This window comes from Macaca fascicularis, chromosome 7, assembly GCF_037993035.2.
Source record: "Macaca fascicularis isolate 582-1 chromosome 7, T2T-MFA8v1.1".
NCBI lineage: Eukaryota > Metazoa > Chordata > Mammalia > Primates > Cercopithecidae > Macaca > Macaca fascicularis.
The window spans coordinates 169,809,525-169,830,878 of NC_088381.1; the positions used below are offsets into that span (position 1 = coordinate 169,809,525).

A 21,354-nucleotide genomic window follows, 5' to 3' on the forward strand; every position below is an offset into this window, starting at 1 on the left:
GCACTCCAGCCTGGGTTTCAGAGTGAGCCTCTGTTCTCAATTAAAAATAAAATTTAGTAGGAAAAAAGGATGAAGGCTAAATATCTCATTCATAAGTTTTATTTTGATGGCATGTTGCAGTGATAATGTTTTGAGCATTATTTTGGACTACATTAAATATATTACTAAAATCAATGTCACCTTTTTCTTTTTACTTTTTAAATGTGAGCACTAAGAGTTTTTAAATCACCTATGTGGTTCGCACTTGTGGCTCACATGACATTCTTATTGGGCAGAGCTGGTCCAGAGGATTCTGAGCCTTTGGTGCCAGTGCTTGGATCATCTGAGTTGTAGGCGCCCTCCCCTCATGCATGCACAAGCAGTGAAGAGGAACTTGATCTCACTCTTGAGTTGAGGAGTTAAATGTGTGTCATACTACGGAGGGAGGCAGGCAACCCAGGTATTGCAGGGCTGTGAGTGGAAGCTTCGGGGGCGTCTGCTTCTCTGTCTTGCAGATCTTCAAGTGTTTGTCCAGGAAAGCCCGGGCAGAGGTGGGAATACTGCAATTGCAAGCCCCAATGCTGGAAGTGGGGCCTGGTGGGAGGTAACTGGATCATGGGGCGGTTTCTCATGGTTTAACACCATCCCCCTTGGTGCTCCTGCTTGGCCTCCGCCATAAGTCAGAGCTCCCTGAGGCCTCCCCAGAGGCAGATGCTGCCATGCTTCCTGTACAGCCTGTGGAACCACGAGCCAATGGCACCTCCTTCCTTTATAAATTACCCAGTCTCAGGTAGTTCTTTACAGCAGTGCAAGAACGGACTACAGCACTCCAGTGCTGGCCTCTCTCCAGGGGCAGCTCCACTTCCAGCCTCCCCTCTTGGGTCCTCTGGGACCTGTGGACATTCACCCCGCACTAAGCCAAGAGCCCCCTTTGGGATGAATAAATCCCATGGCTGACCAGATGGTGACCTCCAGGCCTGGCAAAGCTGCCTCCCACCAGGCCCTATCTCCATATTGGGGATTACAATTCCACATGAGATATGGGCGGAGACACAGATCCAAACCATATCATGGGTCAGAAACCTGAGTATGGAACAGGACGTGGTCAGTGAGGGCCAGTGGGAGGCAGCGTGAACAGTCACACTGGTGAGAACTCATCGAGGTCTGCCCACTGGGTCTGAGCAACACCCCCTGACCTGCCTGCCCCACCCCAAGACGCCAACCAGGCTGCATCCCCTCCCCTGCTGGCTGCAGTGTTGAAGATTTGGAGGCTCTCCGTCTTCCGCAGGCATAGAATTTCAAACTGAAGCAGACTGCAGCGGAACCGCTGACCCGACACTAACCATACCCATCCCAGCCCCTCAACAGGCCTGCCAGGGGGTAACTTCCTGCCCCACTCACCCCTGCAGGACACCAGCTCTCCATTCCTCTGGCTCCCGTTGTCAACCTCTCGTTCCCACAGTGGCTGCCTCGGCTCATGCCTTCGTGTGTTTCTCCCTTGCACTCTCCCGGGCCCCTGACCCAGCTCTGCACCCCTCAGCTCTCCCGCCGCTGCACCCCTCAGCTCTCCCGCCGCTGCACCCCTCAGCTCTCCCGCCGCTGCACCTGCCCACATTCCCCAGTCGGAGCCCCCTGCTGCCCACGGCCACCCGGGCAGCCTCTCAACAGGAGAGTTTCACCAACACCCAGCTCCATGTCCACTCCTCAGCAGAGCCACCCTCAGCTCCCAGAATGCCACCCTGTGCCCCCTCTTTGGCTGGCCTGCAAGGAGTCTCTGTGCCAACAAGGAAAAGGCGCCCCTGCTGGCCGCAGGACATGGGCTGTGGAGTGACGTGTCTGCCCCAGATAGTGCCCAGTTGTAATTATCTCACAACCCGCAGTCTTTACTTGTCTGACTTCCTTTTTAGACCATGGGCACTGCCAGGGCAGATCCCTAGACACTCAATAAATGCATCTTTATTTAGAATGGACAGGTGCAGTTATCCAGCAGGCACAGTGGAAGTGGGGATGCAGGAGGTGCCTGTGAATGGGCAGCTGGGGAGATACTAATGTGGGCAGGGAGTGGAGAGGAGTTAGGAAGGAAGGGAGGGGCCGTGGCACTGGGAGTCACAGGCCAGGCTGTGGTATGAGGGTCAGCATCGAGGGCAGGACCAGAGGAGACCTCCCTGAGACTGCACAGAGCCGGCTTGAGGGACCAGCCCCTTAAAGACAAATCCTCTAGAGGCTGTAGAGTTTCCTTGAGCTGCCATAACAAAGCTCACAGGCTGTGTCCCCCAGCCACCCCTCACCCCCCGATTCCTATGTTGAAGCCCTCACCCCCAGTACCTCAGAATGTGGCTGCATTTGGAGACTGGGCCTTTAAAGAGGTGATTCAGTTAAAAGGAGGCCTTAGGTTGGCCCTAATCCAACCTGGCTGACGTCCTTAAAAAAAAAAAAAGAAAGAAAAGAGGTGATTCAGACACACAAAGAGACAACAGGGATGTGTGAGTGCATAAAAATAGAGCATGTGAGGGCGCAACGAGCAGGCTCAAGGGATCTGCCCACCTCAGCCTCCCAAAGTGCTGGGATTACAGGTGTTAGCCACTAAGCCCAGCTAGAAATTTTCCTTTGGTTAAAGTGGTTTAAGTTTCTGTCATTTGCAACCAAACGATTTAATAGCTAAGGCCCTGGGTGGCATTTTCTTCTGCTCAGGCTGCCATAAGAAGTGCCACAGACTGGGTGGCTTAAACAGCAGAAGCTTGTTTCTCATAGTTCTGGAGGCTGGAAGTCCACATCAGGGCGCCCGTGGGGTTGGTTTCTGGGAAGGCCTCTCTTCCTGGCCTGTGGGTGTCATCTTCTCACGGCATCCTCCCATGGCCTCTTCCCTGTGCACGCTTAGAGAGGGGATGGTCTCTGGTGTCTTTCCTCTCCCCATAAGGACGCCAACCCTATTGGCTTGAGGCCCCACCCTTGCGGCCTCATAACCTTAGTTACCTCCCTGATGGCCCTATCTTTGAATGTGGTCACATTGGAGGCCAGGGCTTCAGCACTGGAATTTCTCAGAGAAATTCACTCTGTAACAGGTTGAATTGTGTCTGCCAAAATCCATGTGTTGGAGTCGTAGCTCCTAGCATCTCAGAATGTGAACTTATTTGGATACAGGGTCATTGCAGATGTATGGAAGTGAAGATGTGGTCATTAGAGTGGGCCCTAGTCCACCTGACTGGTGTCTTTATCCAGAAGGGGAAATTTGGACACAGGTACGCACACAGGGAGAGTGCTACGTGCGGACTGGAGTTCTGCTTCCCCAAGCCAAGGAACCAGCGGAAGCTCTGAGGGAGGCCAGGAACAGGCCCTCCTAGCGCCCTCAGAGGGAGCACAGCCCTGCCTGCACCATGGTCTCAGACTTCTGACCTCCAGAACCGTGAAGGGGTCATGTCTAGTCCAAGCCACGATATTAGCCAGCCAGGGCTGCTCTAACAAATCCCACAGACGCGGGGCTTCAGCCACAGAAATGTGTCCTCTCAGGCGTTCGAGACCAGCCTTGGCAACATGGTGAAACCCCTGTCTGTACAAAAAATACCAAACAACAGCTTGGTGTGCTGGCACATGCCTATAGTCTCAGCTACTTGGAAGGCTGAGGTGAGAGGATTGCTTGAGACTTGCAGGTTCAGGCTGGAGCCAAGATCGTGGCAGAGTGAGACCCTGTGTCAATAAAAAGGAAAAGAGAGGAGAGGGGAGGAAAGGGGAGGGGAGGGAAGGAGAAGGGAGGGGAGGAGGGGGAGGAGAGGGGAGGGGAAGACAGGAGCGGGGAGGGGCAGGGAGGGGAAAAGAGGGGAAGGGAGAGGCCTAAGGAGGCATGTCACCTGAATGTCACGTGGAGTCCTGAGTAGAATCGTGGAACAGGGAGAGGACATGGGAAAAACTAAGGGAATCTGAATAAAAGGTGGACTTAAGGTGTCAATAATGGTGCTATAATGGTGACAAATGTACCATATGCTGTGAGGGGAGGGGAGGGGAGTAGGAAGGATTCTTAGCTCAATAACTGAATAGGCCAAGCATAGATCTGGGCGCAGCAGTCTCCAGGGCTCTTCGGGCCCCATCCCTCTCTGTTTCCACAAATGCCTCTCCCAGCGGCCCTCTCCTCCCTGGGTTCTGTCCTGGAGTGACTCTCCAGGTGTGCGCCTGTCCCCTCAGCAACTTCCACAGACAGGAAGCACTCCCTCCAGAAGCTCAGGGCTAAGGTGTTGAGAGACTCACAGAGGCCAAGCAGCAGTTTACACAGGACACAGTGACAATAGGACATAGTGACAACGAGACACAGGACACAGTGACCACAGGACACAGTGACGACAGGACACAGTGATGACAGGACACAGTGACAACAAGGCACAGGACACAGTGGATCACAGGGGCCAGACACGAAACAGGGAGCTCAGAAGGAGCCCACAGTGATGATGAGGACCCAGGAGGCCCCTGAAGGAGCTCTCAATGGCCTAGGCTGGGACAATTGGGGGCACAAAATAAAACAGTACTGGGTTATGACCCAAAGCAGAAAGCAAACGTCCTTGAGTCTGTGGGGATCCAGATGAGTGACTGGATAAACACCTGGAGAGGGGACAGGAGGTGAATCTCCCGCAGAAGAATTCCACCTAATGTATGCGGAAACACCTCCCTCAGGGAGGAGCAGCAGAACTCCCGGCTCCTGAGCGTGGGCTGCACTAAAAGACGCATCGCAAAAGGACAGCACGGGGGCAGGCCAGGGGGAGGAGCTCCGTTTTTTTTATTATTATTATATACTTTAAGTTCTAGGGTACATGTGCACAACGTGCAGGTTTGTTACATATGTATACATGTGCCATGTTGGTGTGCTGCACCCATTAACTCGTCATTTACATTAGGTATATCTCCTAATGATATCCCTATCCCCTCCCCCTACCCCACAACAGGCCCCAGTGTGTGATGTTCCCCTTCCTGTGCTCCGTTTTTATTGAAATCCCATAAACATGACCTCTGCCAGGTGGTCAAGGCCAGCATCAACAGGGATAAGTGGCGTGGATGGCACAGACCCTTGACCTCGATGTGATGAAATGGCCTCCTATAACCCCAGTCTAACCATAAGAACATCAGACAAATCCCAACTGAGGGACATCTTACAAAGCCCTCGGCCACATATCCTCAAAACTGTCACGTTGAAACTGTCACCGTCGAGAGGAACCTAAGGAGGCATGTCACCTGCATGTCACTTGGGGGCCTGAGTGGAAGCGTGGAACAGGAAGAGGACATTAGGGAAAAACTAAGGGAATCTGAATAAAGTGTGAACTTAAGGTGTCAATAATGGTGCGGTAATGGTGACAGATGTGCCATACGCTGTGAGGTGTTCGTAATAAGGGAGATCATGTGAGAGGTACGGAATGCTCCGTACTAGCTTCACAATGATTCTGTGCCTCTATAGCTATCCTCAAAGAAAAGGTTTGTTTAAAAAGAGGGGGCCAAGTTGGGGCCGAAAAGGAATGTTAGATACTCAAGAAATATGGATCTATTAAACCTCACATCAAAAATATGTTCTGAATTCCAGATGGATGTAAGATCCAAACATACATATTTTTAGGCCAGGCACAGTGGCTCTCGCTTATAATCCCAGCACCTTGGGAGGCTGAGGCAGGTGGATGGGCTTGAGCCCAGGAATTCGAGACCAGCCTAGGCACATAATAAAATTCTATCTCTACCAAAAAATAAAAAATAATACTAATGATTAGCCAGGCATGGTGGTATGTGACTGTTGTCCCAGCTACCTGGGAGGCTGAGGTGGGAGCATCGCTTGAGACCAGGAGGTGGAGGGTGCAGTGAGCCGAGATCACACCACTGCCCTCCAGCCTGGGTGACAGAGTGCGACCCTGACCCTGGCTCTTTCTTTCTGTCTCTTCTTTCTCTCTCTCCATATATATATATACACATATATAGACACACACACATATACACGGAGATATACAAAAATAATATATATTATATATTTATATAGAGAGCTATATATATATATATAATTTTTTTTTTTTAATGAAACCATGAGGGTTTCATGGCAGGAAAATAGGGTTTTGGAGGCAGGGAACAGAAGGCTGATTCACACTTCAGCTGTAATAGGATATATCCTCTCCATAGGGCATATGCCCTAAATGACTTTGTAACTTTACTTCATTCTTTCCATTTACATCAGGTATACCCAAAGTAACCAGTGCAATCCTCTAGGGGGTAAAGTCCCAAAAATTCTGCAATGGGGCCCTTGAGCCCCTATGCTCAGGCCTGCCCCCACACTGTGGGGAGTACTTCCATTTTCAATAAATCCCTTCCTTCCTTCCCTGCTTCGTTTGTGCATTTTGTCCACTTATTTGTTCAAGACGCCAAGAACCTGGACACCTTTTACCGGTAATAAAGGTACTAGAAAGAAAATGGAGGTAAATACTTATATAATCTTAAAGAAGCTGGTTGGGCGTGGTGACTCATGCCTATAATCCCAACACTTTGGGAGGCTGAAGCAGAAGGATCACTGGAACCTGGGGGTTTGAGACCAGCCTGGGCAACATAATGAGACCCTGTCTCTACAAGAATAAAATAAAATAAAATAAAATAAAATAAAAATAAAGAAGTTATTTCTACATATCACTCCAAAGACAAAAAACAAAAAAGATAGCTTTAACTGCATAAAATATAATACTATATATATGGCCAATAAGAAAAATAATATAGACACTAATAAAAATAGCAAATAATTATCTCATACTCGCTGTATTCCAGGCCCTGTTATAAGTACTTTATTAACCCATTTAATTCCCACGACAAACCTGCAAGGTACTACAAAGGCTCTGGTAGGTGAAGCAATGCACCCAAAGCTACAGAGTTAGGAAGTGGCGGGGCAGTGTGGCTACGCCTGTGCCCCGAACCACAAAAGTAACAGGCGCACGGCCGAGTGGGGAACGTGAGAACATTTTGTGAACCATATCCGAAAAGCAAAGATTATATCTTTATGACAGTAATATATGTGTGCACTCTTACCAATAAGAAAAAGACAAACATCTCAGTAGAAAAACAGGCAAAGGAAGTCATTCGCAAAGGCAATCCACAAAGGAAGTCATTCAGTCAATGCTTGTAAAAAAAAAAAAATTCAACCTCAACAGTTAACAAAGAGATGCAAATTAAAATGGACATCTTCCCACCCCATCAAGCTGACTCAGATGCCAGTCTACGTAAAGCGAGCCTGGCATGTTGGGTTCCTAGGGAGGCACCACAGGATGTTTACGAGGGGCTTGCCTCGGCATTGGTGGAAGGAGGAGAGAGAAGCAGGATCGGACGAAGGAGAAGGCAAACTTCCACACAGACCCAGTGATAGCCCCAAAGATCCCACAGGAGCCTCTGAGTAGAGTGGCTCCGGGAGCCCTTCCTGACTCGGGCAGAGATGACCCCCACATTGAGGTGTCGTTGAATGCAGCTGCCAGGAAGAGTCCCGGCTTTGGACAGGGTGGCTCTTTGTAGCTGGACAGTCTCTGAAGGGACTGAGAGTTGAAGGCACCCAAGCAGCTGAGGTAACAAGTCCTTCCCAGAAGGGGGATCTAGGTGGCTCATCACAGTGAAGATACACAAAAATGTGTATTAAAAGCCAGAGGCACGGTGGCTCATGCCTGTTATCCCAGCACTTTGGGAGGCCAAGGAAGGAGGATCAGTTGAACCCAGGAGTTCAAGACCAGAATGGATAACATGGTGAAAGCCTGTCTCTACAAAAGAAAAAAATTAAAAATAAAACAATAAAAATTAAAATTAAAAGTCACTGACATTAGAGAAATGCAAATCAAAACTACAATGAGATACCAGCTCACAGCCACTAAGATGTACTATCAAAAAAAAAGAAAAAAACCACAGAAAATAAGTGTTAGGGAGGATGTGGAGAAATTGGACCCCTTGTACACTGGTGGCGGGAATTACAGTGGTGCAGCTGCTGTGGAAACAACATGGGTGTGAGGATTAATGCCGAGTGTCAGCCTGACTGGATTGAAGGATGCAAAGTATCATTCCTGGGTGTGTCTGTGAGGGTGTTGCCAAAGGAGATTCATATTTGAGTAAGGGGTTGGGTAACGGCAGACCCACCCTTAATCTGGGTGGGCACCATCTAATCAGCTGCCAGTGCAGCCAGAATATAAAGCAGGCAGAGGAACATGAAAAGACTAGACTGGCCTAGCCTCCCAGCCTATATCTTTCTCCCGTGCTGGATGCTTTCTGCCCTTGAACGTCGGACTCCAAGTTCCTCAGCTTTGGGGCTCAGACTGGCTTCCTTGCTCCTCAGCCTGAAGACAGCCTATTGTGGGACTTTGTGATTGTGTGAGTTAATACTCCTTAATAAACTCTCCTTTGTGTATATGTGTGTGTGTGTATATAGGTGTGTATATATATGTGTATATATATGTGTGTGTGTGTATATATATATCCTGTTAGTTCTGTCCCTCTAGAGAACCCTGACTAATATAATAAGTATCCCTCAAAAATTAAAAATAGAATTTCTACAAGATCCAGCAATTCCATTTCTGGGTATACACCCCAAAGAATTAAAAGCGGGCAGTCAAAGAGATATTTGCACACCCATGTTCATAACAACAGTATTCACAATAGCTAAAACATGGAAGCAGTCCAAAGTGTCTGTGGATGGATGAGTGAATAAGTGAAAAGTAGCCCATCCAGACAAGGGAATATCACTCAGCCTTAAAAAAGAAGGACATGTGGCTCATGCCTGTAATCCCAGCACTTTGGGAGGCCAAGGCAGGCAGATCACGAGGTCAGCAGTTTGAGACCAGCCTGGCCAACATGGTGAAACTCCATCTCTACTAAAAAAAAAAAAAAAATCAAAGTTAGCTGGGTCTGGTGGCAGGCACCTGTAATCCCAGCTACTTGGGAGGCTGAGGCAGAAGAATCACATGAACCCAGGAGGCGGAGGTTGCAGTGACTGTGCCACTGCACTCCAGCCTGGCAACAGAGCAAGATTCCATCTCAAAAAAAAAAAAAAAAGAAGAAGAAGAAGAACATTATGCAATCTGCTACTACAACATGGGCGAACCTTGAGGACTCTATGTCACGTGAAGTAATCCAGTCACAAAAAGACAAATACTAGATGATTCCCCTTATATGAGGCACTAGAGTAGGCAAAAACATAGAGACAGAAGGGAGAATGGTGGGGGCCAGGGGCTGGAGAGGGGCAATGGGGAGTTAGTGTTTAACGGGTATGGAATTTCCACTTTGCAAGATGAAAAGAGTTATGGAGATACCTGGTGATGTTTGCACATTACAAACTGTAGGCTTAAAAAGGGTTACGATGGTAAATGTTTTGTTATGCATATTTTACCACAACAAAAAAAATTGAAAAAAAAGCAGCCATTGTGATGTGCAGTCCATTTCTGCAGACTCCCTGACAGGGGTCAAATGGGGGTTAAAAGGCCGTACACAGTGGCTCACGCCTGTAATCCCAGCACTTTGGGAGGCTCAGGCAGGAGGATTGATTGAGCTCAAGAGTCTGAGATCAGCGAGACCCTAACTCACAAAAACATTTTTAAAATTAGCCAGGTATGATGGCATGCACCTGTGATCCCAGATATTTGGGAAGCTGAGGCAGGAGAATCACTGGAGCCAGGGAGGTCAAGGCTGCAGTGAGCCGTGATCGTGCCACGGCACTCCAGCCTGGGCAACAAAGCGAGACACTGTCTCAAAAAAAAAAGAAAGGGTGTTAGAGCTCTGAGTAATTCTGACAAGATCTCCATGCCTCCCTCCCCCAACTCACACCCCCCCCCCACATCCCTCCCCCATCTGCTGTGGAGACCTCCAGGACCTATCCCATGGTGCCCTATACCCAGCTATCTGCTACAGGAAGTGGCTTGTGCCAGCTTGCAAGAGCCCATTGTTAAGTGTTTAAATATTCCACGAGCCTGATGTTAAACCACTGGTAGCTTGAAATGAGCTGTGGTGGGAGTATTTACACCGTGGAAAGTGGCAAAGCCTACACGTCAGGCCAAAGAGTGCACTCTAACTCAGCCTCAGTGCACAGCTGCAAATTCTGTTCTCCTCATTCACCAAAGACACAGGACGCCCAGGTTGTCACTTCACACTGTGCCCTAATCCCAGTAAGGCCATGCTCACCTCCTAATCCAGCCCCACCTCCAGGCCTCCTTACTCTCAAAAACCCTCACTATTTCCTCTGGAGCTTGAGACATGCCGTGAGCAAAAGCTCCTCCTTCCCACAGCTTCTCTCCACCTGCTTGCTCTGACTGGAACCTGGGCCCCTGGAGCATCCTCCATTGTGGTTACTTCTAGATCAACCCCCACCTTCCCCAAACTCGCCAACCTTGAAGCTGGTGCCATCACACTATGCTCTGTGCCACCTTTCCTGTCTGGTTCTCTGCAGACCCTAGTCCCCTCCGTCTTGTTCCTGGAAGATTCCCACTCCCAGCTCATTGTCACTCTCACTAAATCCCTGTCCTAATTCTTGGCAATTTAAATCTCCACAGAGATGATCCTCCTCCTTCCCTGACCTTTGCTCCTCCAATGATCTTGCCGTCTACCCGTGCTCGGCCACCTCTCCCACGCTCCTTCTCTAGATCCCTGTGTGCTGTCCAACAGAGTGGCCACAAACCCCTCAAAATGAGCCTGGTCCAAAATGAGAGGCACTGTTCGTGTAAACTACATGCAAGGTTTCAAAGCCATAGTGTGGGAAAACATGTAAAATACTTCACTAATAATTCTGAATGTTGATGACATGTTGAGGTGACATTTGGGATGCATTTGGGTTAAATAGAATGTAATTGTCCCTCCTCTACCTCATGTCCTCATTCCCCTTCTTTCCATGTGGACTCCATGGTCCATTGTGCCGCCCCTCTCTCCTGTGCACCTTCAGCCCCCTCACCTTTCTCTAATTTCTCATACTGGCCTGGAAAAAACTTCCAACCTGGTCAATTACAACACTGTGCCAGCACCTGTTAAGCTGAACAAGGTTGAAGGAAAACACGCAACGATTCTGACCCTCCACTCAGGCGCTGGCTTCCCCATTTCTGCAGCGCTCCACCACCACCAATTGTTGATTTGTCCTCCCTATTGGAGCATTCCGTCATCTCCCGTTATAATAATTAATTCATTAAAAAAATTAAGACTTGATCCCTGATATGGTTTGACTGTGTCCCCAACCAAATCTCATCTAGAATTGTAGTTACCGTAATTCCCACTTGTCATGGGAGAGGCAATTGAATCATGGGGGTGGTTACCCCCATGCTACTGTTCTCATGATAGTGAGTGAGTTACCACGAGATCTGATGGTTTAGTAAGGGGCGTTTCCCCCTTTTTGCTCAGCGCTTCTCCTTGCTGCCGCCATATGAAGGACATGTTTTCTCCCCTTTCTGCCATGACTGTAAGTTTCCTGAGACCTCCCCAGCCATGCTGAACCGTAAGTCAATTAAACCTCTTTCCTTTATAAATTACCCAGTCTCAGGTATGTCTTTACTGGCAACGTGGGAACGGACTAATACAATCTCTCTCTCCCTTTCTGCTGTCCTTTATAGCAAGACTCTTTGGAAGTATCCATCTGGGCCAGAGTGCAGTGGCCTATTCACAGCTCACTGCAACCTCGATCTCCTGAGCCCAAGCAATTCTCGCACCTCAGCCTCTTAGTAGCTGTGACTGCAGGTGCGCACCATCATGCCCAGCTAACTTGTAAAAATTTTTTGTAGGCTGGGCGCAATGGCTCATGCCTGTAATCTCAGCACTTTGGGAGGCCAAGGTGGGCGGATCACCTGAGGTCAGGAGTTGGAGACCAGCCTGGCCAACATGGTAAAACCCCATATCTACTAAAATACAAAATATTAGCCAGGTGTGGTGGCGGCACCTGTAATCTCAATTACTCAGGCAGCTGAGTTAGGAGAATCACTTGAACCTGGGAGGCGGAGGTTGCAGTGAGCTGAGATTGCACCACTGCACTCCACCCTGGGCGACAGAGCGAGATTTCCATCAAAAACAATTTTATAGAGTCTTGCTATGTTGCCCAGGCAGCTCTGGAACTCTTGGCCTCAAGCAATCCCTACCTCAGCCTCCCAAAGTGCTGAGCTTACAGGTGTGACCCCCTGCACCCTGCCAGAAGTATCTATGACTATCTTCAATTTCTCTCCTCCTATTTTCTCTTGAATGCTTTTCAATCAATATTTGCCTCCTACCACCACACTGAAGCCCTCCAGTGGCTTCCCTATTTCATCTGGGATAAAATCCAAAGTCTTGACCAGGTGCGGTGGCTCACACCTGTAATCCCAACACTTTGGGAGGCCAAGGTGGGCAGATCACTTGAGCTCAGAAGTTCAAGACCAGCCTGAGCAACAGGGTGAAATCCCATCTCTACAAAAACTACAAAAATTAGCCATGTGCGGGGCGCATGCCTGTAATCCCAACTACTTGAGGTGCTGAGGCAGGAGGATTGCTTGAACTTGGGAGGTCGAGGCTGCAGTGAGCCAAGATCATACCACTGCACTCCAGCCTGGGTGAACAGAGCGAGATCCTGTGTCAAAAAACAAACAAAAAAAAAGGCCAAAGTCTTCGCAGTGGCCACAAGACCCTACGTGACCTGATCTCCCATGATCCATTGCTCCTCGGCAGCCACCACTCCATTCCATGAAGTAGCCCAGGCCAACTACTCTGCAGCCAAAGTCAGGGAAACTTGGAGAACATGTGTGGACCAGAGGATTCCTTCCTCCTGGCTACCAAAAGAACCCCCAAATCCTGCAACCCACCCGCTATGTGCCCAGACCCAATCTGGAGTAGAGGTGTAGACAGTGGCAGCCATCAGAAGCCCCACTGGCCAAACACTTCAGCCTCAGAATGGTGAGCTGCTCGAGGAATTGGGTAAATGTTTGTATTAGACTAAGGTTACTAGAATGGATGTTTTTCCGCATCGTATTACCCAGAAAAGAATACCTTTCAAGAAAGATCAGATTAATTAAGTAGGAAAATGAAGACACTCTATTATCTTTGCATATCTGATGTACTGTGAGTGATTTTGTGACCCTGCTGCATGCACACATATGCACAGAAAAAAAAAAAAATCTTAGAATGTAGACCAAAATATTAACAGTGGTTATGGATGAGTGATGGATGAGTGAAGTAACTATAGATTTGGAAGGATATTGTCTGTTTTAAAAGAAAATGAACACTTTCACTCCCAAACAAGATGGAATCATAGAGAACGGATTTCCTCTCCTGCCTGAAAAAATCAAAATAAATTGAACCAAATGTATAAAACAAGAGTTCTCGAGACACTGGATGATACCGTTCGGCTGTGTCCCCACCCAAATCTCATCTTGAATTGTAGTTCCCATAATTCCCATGTGTTGTGGGAGGAACCTGGTGGGAGATATTTGAATCATGGGGGTGGTTCCCCCATACTGTTCTCGTGGAGGTGAGTAAGTCTCATGAGATCTGATGGTTTTATAAGGGGGTTCCCTCTTCACTTGGTTCCATTCTCTCTTGTCCACCACCATATAAGATGTGCCTTTCACCTTCTGCCGTGATTGTAAGGCTTCCCTAGACCTGTGGAACTGTGAGTCCATTAAACCGATTAAATCTCTTTTTCTTTATAATTTACCCAGTCTCACGTATGTCTTCATCAGCAGCATGAGAACAGACTAATACACTGGATATCAGGCAACTAGGCACAATGATTTCTGAGAATGTGGAAAATAAAGTGAGCCTGCAATTAACCCAGCTTCCTTTCTTGAGAGGGTTTCCAGGCCACAGCATGGACAGGGTTACCCAGGTGGGGCCTGGCAGGCTCCTCGAATTGGGAAGACAGAGCTGAGAATTCAGGGAGACTCTGGTCACAGGTAGGGGCAGGGGGGTGATGCTGAGAGCCCCTGGGGCGTGCCTGCCCTCTGCAAAGCTCATGGTTGGTTGCAGCGAGGTGGTCTGGGGGTGGACGTGGGCAATGGGGAGTCTGCGTGTGTTAGAGCCAAGCTCTCCCCTCCTTCTAGTCTCTCTGGGTTTCTGCAGCTCCTGGTAACTTTGCACTGATTCCAGAGACAGCAATTGTTCAGGCACCTGGGTGTAATTCCAAAAAACAAACCCCAAACCTGGCTCTTGGTGCTTTCAGTGATGGCTCAGAGCAGGAATTCTCTGGTTTGGGGTGCATCCTCAAAGGTGGGGGAGGCTTGCTGAAAAGACAGGAGTCTGGTCCCACCTCAGGCTGCTGATCTGGAGCAGGCTCAGGAGTTTTTCTAACACGCTCCCTGAGAGATCCTAGCAAACGTTTGCACAACACTCACTTGAAAGCTGTGTGACCAAAACCATGATTACAGGATTGTCCCTGAACACGGTGGAGAAATCACCTGTCCTTTAAATCTCCCCTGTGGTGACTTAGGGGAGGAGCCGGAAGAGAGCAGCGCTTCACAATAAAAGGAAGAATTGCTTGAACGGAGGCGGAGGCGTTTCAGGCATGAGTCACAGGCTGGGTGTGGAGGAGGAAAGTGTGAAGCAAGGTAGGCTTCCCAGCACCCCTCCAGGCACAGCCGGGGCTGGCCAGCCTCAGCCAGGCCAGATGGAGGGATCCCTGGAGAGTGGGGCCGGCTGCCCAGCTAGAATGCCTCCTTTTACTTCCAGCAGGGAAAACAAAAAGGCCTCCTCTCAATAGCAGAATTATCTACGTTTTCCCTCCCTTCCTCACTTAAATGCTTTCGAGGAGTGGGAGGAAGAAATCGGAGGCTGGAACGAATACCCTTTGCCCTCCTCTGAAAGCAGCCCGGGAGGGGTGAGAGGGTGTAGGAGCAGAGACTCCAAATGGCCCCCACCTGCCAAACCGTTCTCAGGAACAGGCACCCGCTGAGACGTTGGCAGCAGCCGCTCCCCTGCAAGGAGCCCCTCCCACTTCCTGTCCCGCACACCTGCCTCATTGGAAAGCGACGCACCCACTGTTTGGCCTCGGCAGCCTGATGTTTCTCACCACACAGGAAGACAGTCATGCTACAGGAAGACCTCGGACTTTGCATCCAGCAGATGTGAGTTCAAATTCCAGCTTTATAATTTGCAAGCTCAGAGGTGGATTTGCTGGGAAGCTAAACAAGCTTACCTGCAGAGCCCCTAGCCTGCACGGCCCCTCCCAAGACCTTAACCTCATTTTGTATTCATAATTTTGTAGTCTTTTCCCTTTAAAAGGCAGCTCGAATTTTTTTTTTTTTTTCTTTTTTTTTTGAGACGGAGTCTCGCTCTGTCGCCCAGGCTGGAGTGCAGTGGCCGGATCTCAGCTCACTGCAAGCTCCGCCTCCCGGGTTCACGCCATTCTCCTGCCTCAGCCTCCCGAGTAGCTGGAACTACAGGCGCCGCCACCTCGCCCGGCTAGTTTTTTGTATTTTTCAGTAGAGACGGGATTTCACCGTGTTAGCCAGGATGGTCTCGATCTCCTGACCTCGTGATCCGCCCGTCTCGGCCTCCCAAAGTGCTGGGATTACAGGCTTCAGCCACCGTGCCCGGCCGGCAGCTCGAATTTTTAAGCATTAAGCCCCATGAGACCTGAGTCCACCTAGGAGGTGGGAGATATCCCCTGCAGCATGAGAATAATAATTACCACCTTGTAGGGTTGTTCTAGGAATTGCCAGACTGACAACACACCACACACCCAGAAGGCACCCAAGTCACAGAGCCTGATATTGTTCCCAGAGCGCCATTGCATCACCCTTGACCACAAGACCTGTGTCATTGGATTTGTCTCCAAAACTTGGGACTCTGGAGATAAAACGTCGTTGCAAGGCTACCTTTGCCACTGAATCTTAGCAGCTTTTGAAGCAAAGCATTTCAATATTTAGACACTGTGTGTTTCTCATGGGTACTGGGATCAAAATAATAAAAACTCAGTCTGCAAAGGGAGAAGAATAGAAACCAGCAGATTCATTTTTTCACAGAATGTTCCTCTCCTCTCAGGTAAACATGCCTAATAATATCTGCTTAACTAATGAGCACCGCATTGCCAGTGGGGCCTTGACTCTGATGATGTAATGCATTTCTGTGCCATCACACCCCCCACCCATCTCGGAGAGCGTCTGAAAATTAAGTGGGGCAGATGTAATTATGTGTCTAATATGCAAGGTACACGTGCACGTAGAAGCGTGCATTGTGTAAACAACGGTACAAAATCAACTGCGGGTATCTGCTTGGTTCACGTCCTACAAGCACCATTTTCATTTTATTTCAGTTACTTCTTTTTTTTTTTTTTTTTTTTTGTAACAGAGTCTCACTGTGTTGCCCAGGCTGGCAGGCTGGAGTGCAGCAGCACAATCTTGGCTCACTGCAACCTCCGCCTCTCAGGTTCAAGCAATTCTCGTGCCTCAGCCTCCCAAGTAGCTGGGATTACAGGCATGCACCACCACGCCCAGCTAATTTTTGTGCTTTTAGTAGAGGTGGGGTTTCACCATGTGTTGGCTGGTCTCGAACTCCTGACTTCAGGTGATCTGACCGCCTTGGCAGTTCAACTTCACATGCAGCAGCCTTGGGCTACTTCTTTGAGAGTCAGATCGGCAGAGGTGTGGCATGAAAGGAAAGAAGGCGAGTGCACAGCATGCTCAGGACTTTCAGGTCACTCAGAGCTCCTCAGAGCCGCACCAGACACAGAAGACAACAAAGGCTCCACCTGGGGGACAGGCTCCACACGGTGTGGCCCAGCATGACAGTGAGGGTTCCTCCCATAACCAGCATGGGGCTCTATGCCAAGGCCATTCCCTCCCAAAGGAAACTCATGCAAGATCATTTTTTAGGCTAGTTTCTAGTCTTCTAGCAAATGCACTGGGTTAGAATTCCTGCATTTTTTAGACTCCCATCCTCAGCACTAAAGACCCACTTCTGAGTGTGCTCCAAGCTGTGCCCAGGGTAGGGAGAGGATTCAGACACAGCTGTGCCCTCCACAGGTCACAGGTGGGTGGAGAAGAGTCATCCCTGCCCACAGGGACAGGCGGTAACAGGGAAAAGGGAAGAACAGGGCTAAGGGAACCCAGGAAAAGCCTGAGTCAGGTGTTAGAGAAGGAAGCAGCCAGAGCGGGCTGAGGCGGGGGGATGAGAGGGACGCAAGGGGACGTGGGGTGACATGAGGCCTCCAGCAGGGGTGCAGCTTGTGGAAACCCAAGGAGCGCTGCAAGCGGTGTAACTAACGCTGGGAGGGGAGGGGAAGAGATGAGGCTGAAGTCAGTGGAAACCAGAAGGCCAAGGGCCTGGGGAGCCGAGCCAGGGGTGGAGCTCCATCCTGAGGGCCGTGGCCAGCTGCTAAAGGGATTTCAGGAGGGCAGTAATACCATAAGATTTTGGAGTTTTCGTTTTTTGTTTTTTGTTTTTGTTTTTGTGTTTTTTTGGTTTCGGGGTTTTGTTCTGACATGGAGTCTCGCCCTGTCACCCAGAGGGGAGTGTAGTGGTGCAATCTTGGCTCACTGCAACCTCTACCTCCCGGGTTCAAGCGATCCTCCTGCCTCAGCCTCTTGTGTAGCTGGGACTACAGGCGCCCACTACCACGCTAATTTTTGTATTTTTGTATTTTTAAGTAGAGACGGGGTTTTGCCATGTCAGCCAGGCTGGTCTTGAACTCCTGACCTCAGGCAATCTGCCTGCCTCGGCCTCTCAAAGTGCTGGGATTACAGGCGTGCAATACCGCGCTCAGCTAAGATTTGGGTTTTCAAGGGGTGGTCCTGGTTGCTGGGCACAGTGGAATTGAAGGAGATAGAAGTGGATTGTAGGGAGGGCATGGTGGCCACTTCAGAAGCTGCAGGATTCAGAGTTTGAGAAGCCCCAGTGTGCATCAGACCCAGCACGTTCAAACGTATCCACTACAAAGAAAAGAAACCTTTTATCTGAGGAAGGCAAGCTCCCTTTAAATGATCAGGCCTAGAGAGGCACAGATGTGACAGCTGTCACAGCTCACTGCCCCACCTGAGAAAATAAATCTCCTGAAGCCGCTTGCTGTGTGGGCTCTAGGTTGACTGGTACCAGTAGCTATGCATCAGCCTAACAATGCCACATGCCAGACACCGTAACTCGTGCCCTGTAGTTCAACAACGTATAGACAATCACTCATCAATGTTACTTCTGTAAACTGATGAGAATTCCTGAAAAACAGTTTTGCAATTGCCCCTTTCCTGATTTGTCTTCTTTTGTTTAAAAACTCGAGCCTCTCTTCTCTGGAGCACTTTCCAAAGTAAGTTGGGAGGGCTTCCTGGACTGCAGTCCTCAACTGTGGCCCAAATAAACTCTCTACCTGTGTTAATTTTGCTTCCATTTCTTTCTGTTGGTCAACACCACAATCTATATTTGAAATGTCATTCTTCCATGCTAGAATATGTATTTGGAAAAAAATTATTTTAATTTTTTTCTGAAGTTCCTTGGCTGTAAAACATTTCATCAACTCTTGGCTGTGATCTGTGGACAATGACTGTGCACACCTACAGACTCACTCCTCATCTTCGTGAGGCTGGGACAAGGGTACCCACGGAGGCTTGTCCCACATCTGTAAAGGCCTCACATGCATGGCTGTGAGCCTCTCAGCCCTCGGGTCCGAGCTCCCCTACCCCTTAAACAACTCTCCCAACCCCACCCCACCTCAGGTCCAGGGTGAACATTCCAGCAGTGTGGTCTGCCCACAGGGGAGACCTTAGAAAAAGGCTTAGGGTTTGAGGGTGAGGAATCCCAGGATCCCAGATACCTGGTGTGGGCTTCAGGTGGGCTCGTGCCCTTGACCCTCCCAGCTAAGTGGCTCTGCTGGAGGAGGCGGACCAGAGTGGGACCCTCAAAGGCACAGAGCCCTGGGCCAAGACCCCCAAATGCTCAAGTTTAAAAGTGATACTTTATCCTCGGGAATCCTTGCGAAGTAGGAAAATTTAACCCAGTGATTGTTTTCAAGATAGCTTTATGTTAATACTCAATTTAACCAATTCGAGAAATCGACATAAAATCAGCTAACCCCGTATGTGTTTTTTTTGTTGTTGTTGTCGTTTTGTTTTGTTTTTGGCCCCTGACTTTTGTGGAGACCCATGAGATGCTTGGTCCTGAGCCTAAAGGATGCAGGGGCCTGGCTGGGACCCAGCTGGGAAGCTGATGCTGTTCTCCAGGTGAGCGCTTTGCCAAAGGCTACTCAGAACACTGCCTGCCTCCAAACTACTGCTTTCCTAATGGGTCACAAGCACTTTGCAAGAAGCTGCAATCCATCATCCCCTTCTGCTTGCATCCCCCCTCACTTCTGTGGGTGGGAGAGAGGACAGAGCAGGGGGAAGCAGGAACTCTGAGGCTCCCACCTGGGGCACCCACACTTTGATGGGCAGGAGGTGCTCCTGGCCCGCTGGGCGGGAACTCTCCCAAGAGACCCTTATGCCAACCTGGATGCTGGGGACACACCCAGCTCTCCCTTAGCCTGACCCACCTTCCTAGAAAGACAGCTCGGGATTCATTTCTCCCCAGGGCTTTCACTGTGCATGAGAAGTCCCTTCTGCCTTCTATTTTCTCTTCTCCAGGAAACCTCTCTCCGCAGCCCGAATGCTTGACTTTGAACTTTTCCAAGACTTCCAGCACCAGAGACTCAGGACTGACCAACTTTCTCAATATCCTATTCCCCCAACCCCACTCTGGGCTCCCAGTCAATCTCCCTCCCCCCTTTTTCCCCTGTAAAAAACCTAAACTGCTCAGTTATTCTCCCTCAACCCCTGGATCACATCAGCCCCATGGAGAGCTCCACTCTGGTCCACCACCTCCAGCAGAGCCACTTAGCTGGGAGGGCCAAGGGCGCAAGCCCACCGGGAGCCCACACCGGGTATCTGGGATCCTGGAATTCCTCACCCCAAATGCTAACCCTAATTTTAGAACCTGATCACAAAGGATTTCATCCTTGAAAGAAACTGTTGCAGCAATCTTGATTTTGACATGAGTCTGGAAAGGATCTTGAGCGCTACATGGGTCCCACTGGGGGTCCCACTGGGGGTCTCCTCCCAGTGGCTCCTGTTCCCTCCCGGCACAGCTGGCCTTTGCTCTGCACCTCCACTCCGCACTGAGGTCCCTTTGGCTAGTCCTCATGGAGGGGCCTCAGGAGAAGTGGGGAAAGCACAGGTTCCCCACAAAAGACTCCAATGTGGGCTCAGCCTAGTCACGTGACCCTAGACAAGCTTTTAATTTGCCTGCACCCCACAGCACAAGTAACCTCCCCTGCTGTTATGGGTTGAGTTATGTTCCTCCAAAAAAGATCTGTTGCAGTCCTAACCCCCAGGACCTGAAAATGTGACCGTATTTGGGCATAGGGTCTTTACAGAGCTCATCAAGGTAAAGTGAGGTCGTTAGGATGGGCCCTAGTGTGATATGATTGGCGTCCCTACAAAAAGGGGAAATTTGGACACGGAAACAGACAGGCATTGAGGGAAGATGATGTGAAGAGACACAGGGAGAAGATGTCATCTACAAGCCACAGAGAGAGGCCCAGAGCAGACCCTCCCTTACTGCCCTCAGAAGGAGCCAGCCCTGCCAACGCCTCGATCTTGGACTTCCAGCCTCCAGAGCTTTCAGACAATAAACGTCTGCTGTTTCAGCCCCCATCTGTGGGACTTTCTTAAGGCAGCCCTAGCAACAAACCCACCTGCCCTGTTGACTTCCTGAAATGAGAGAGCCACACGGCAGTGCTGCATAAAGGGCAAGTGCTGCGGATTCATTCAGGCCATGAGCAATCATTGAGCACCAACAGTGTGCCAGGGACCATGCGTGAGCGCTAGGGGTCTGCACCACCAACTTAGATAAAGTCCCTAACTTGCTTCCTTTACATAAGTTATTCTCCTAGCCACCATGCAAGTGGAATCATCTCAGACTGCTACAGTCTTCATAGCTCCTAGCTAATCATTAAGCACATTGTAGGTGCTTAATAAATGCCTAAATAATTGATTTACTACAGATTCGTAATGGCTACAAATTATTCCATGTACAAGTCTGAATTTGGGCGTGCTGAATATTTTATAGTCTTTAGCAACATCCAGAAGAACTAATCGTAGTTTGAGTCCAAAATAACCTCATTTACTTAGTACCACGACAGGCTTGTCCTGTTCTGTAGGGTGTAGAATATTGAGCCCAAAGGGATGGCATCTCGCTTGCTTTCATGACCTCCTCCCCTCTTGCACGGATACAGATCATGGCTTTAGACAATTTTTGAGGTGAGGCTACATTTTCTGGGCGTAACCAACTTCAGATAAAAGATATTTTCTGTAATGCATCGTGCAGGATCTTAATAATTCTAGGAGCTCATTTGAAAGTCATTTTAAACTGGCCTTTTGAGAGTTCTGCATTATTAGAAAGAAAGGGAGAGGAGAAGGGGGAAGTGGAAAGAGGGGGGAAGTGGAA

The 21,354-nt window shown here is 49.3% G+C and overlaps 1 long non-coding RNA gene across 1 annotated transcript; it reads left to right on the forward strand.

Annotated features, from left to right (window-relative positions):
• Positions 1-14,437: 14,437 nt before the first annotated feature.
• LOC102127179 (uncharacterized) lies at positions 14,438-20,910 on the forward strand. Its single transcript, XR_012416139.1, has 5 exons — positions 14,438-14,495; positions 14,823-15,011; positions 15,588-15,930; positions 19,013-19,094; positions 19,494-20,910. It is a non-coding gene; the product is annotated as an uncharacterized lncRNA (long non-coding RNA).
• The last annotated feature ends 444 nt before the right edge of the window (positions 20,911-21,354 follow it).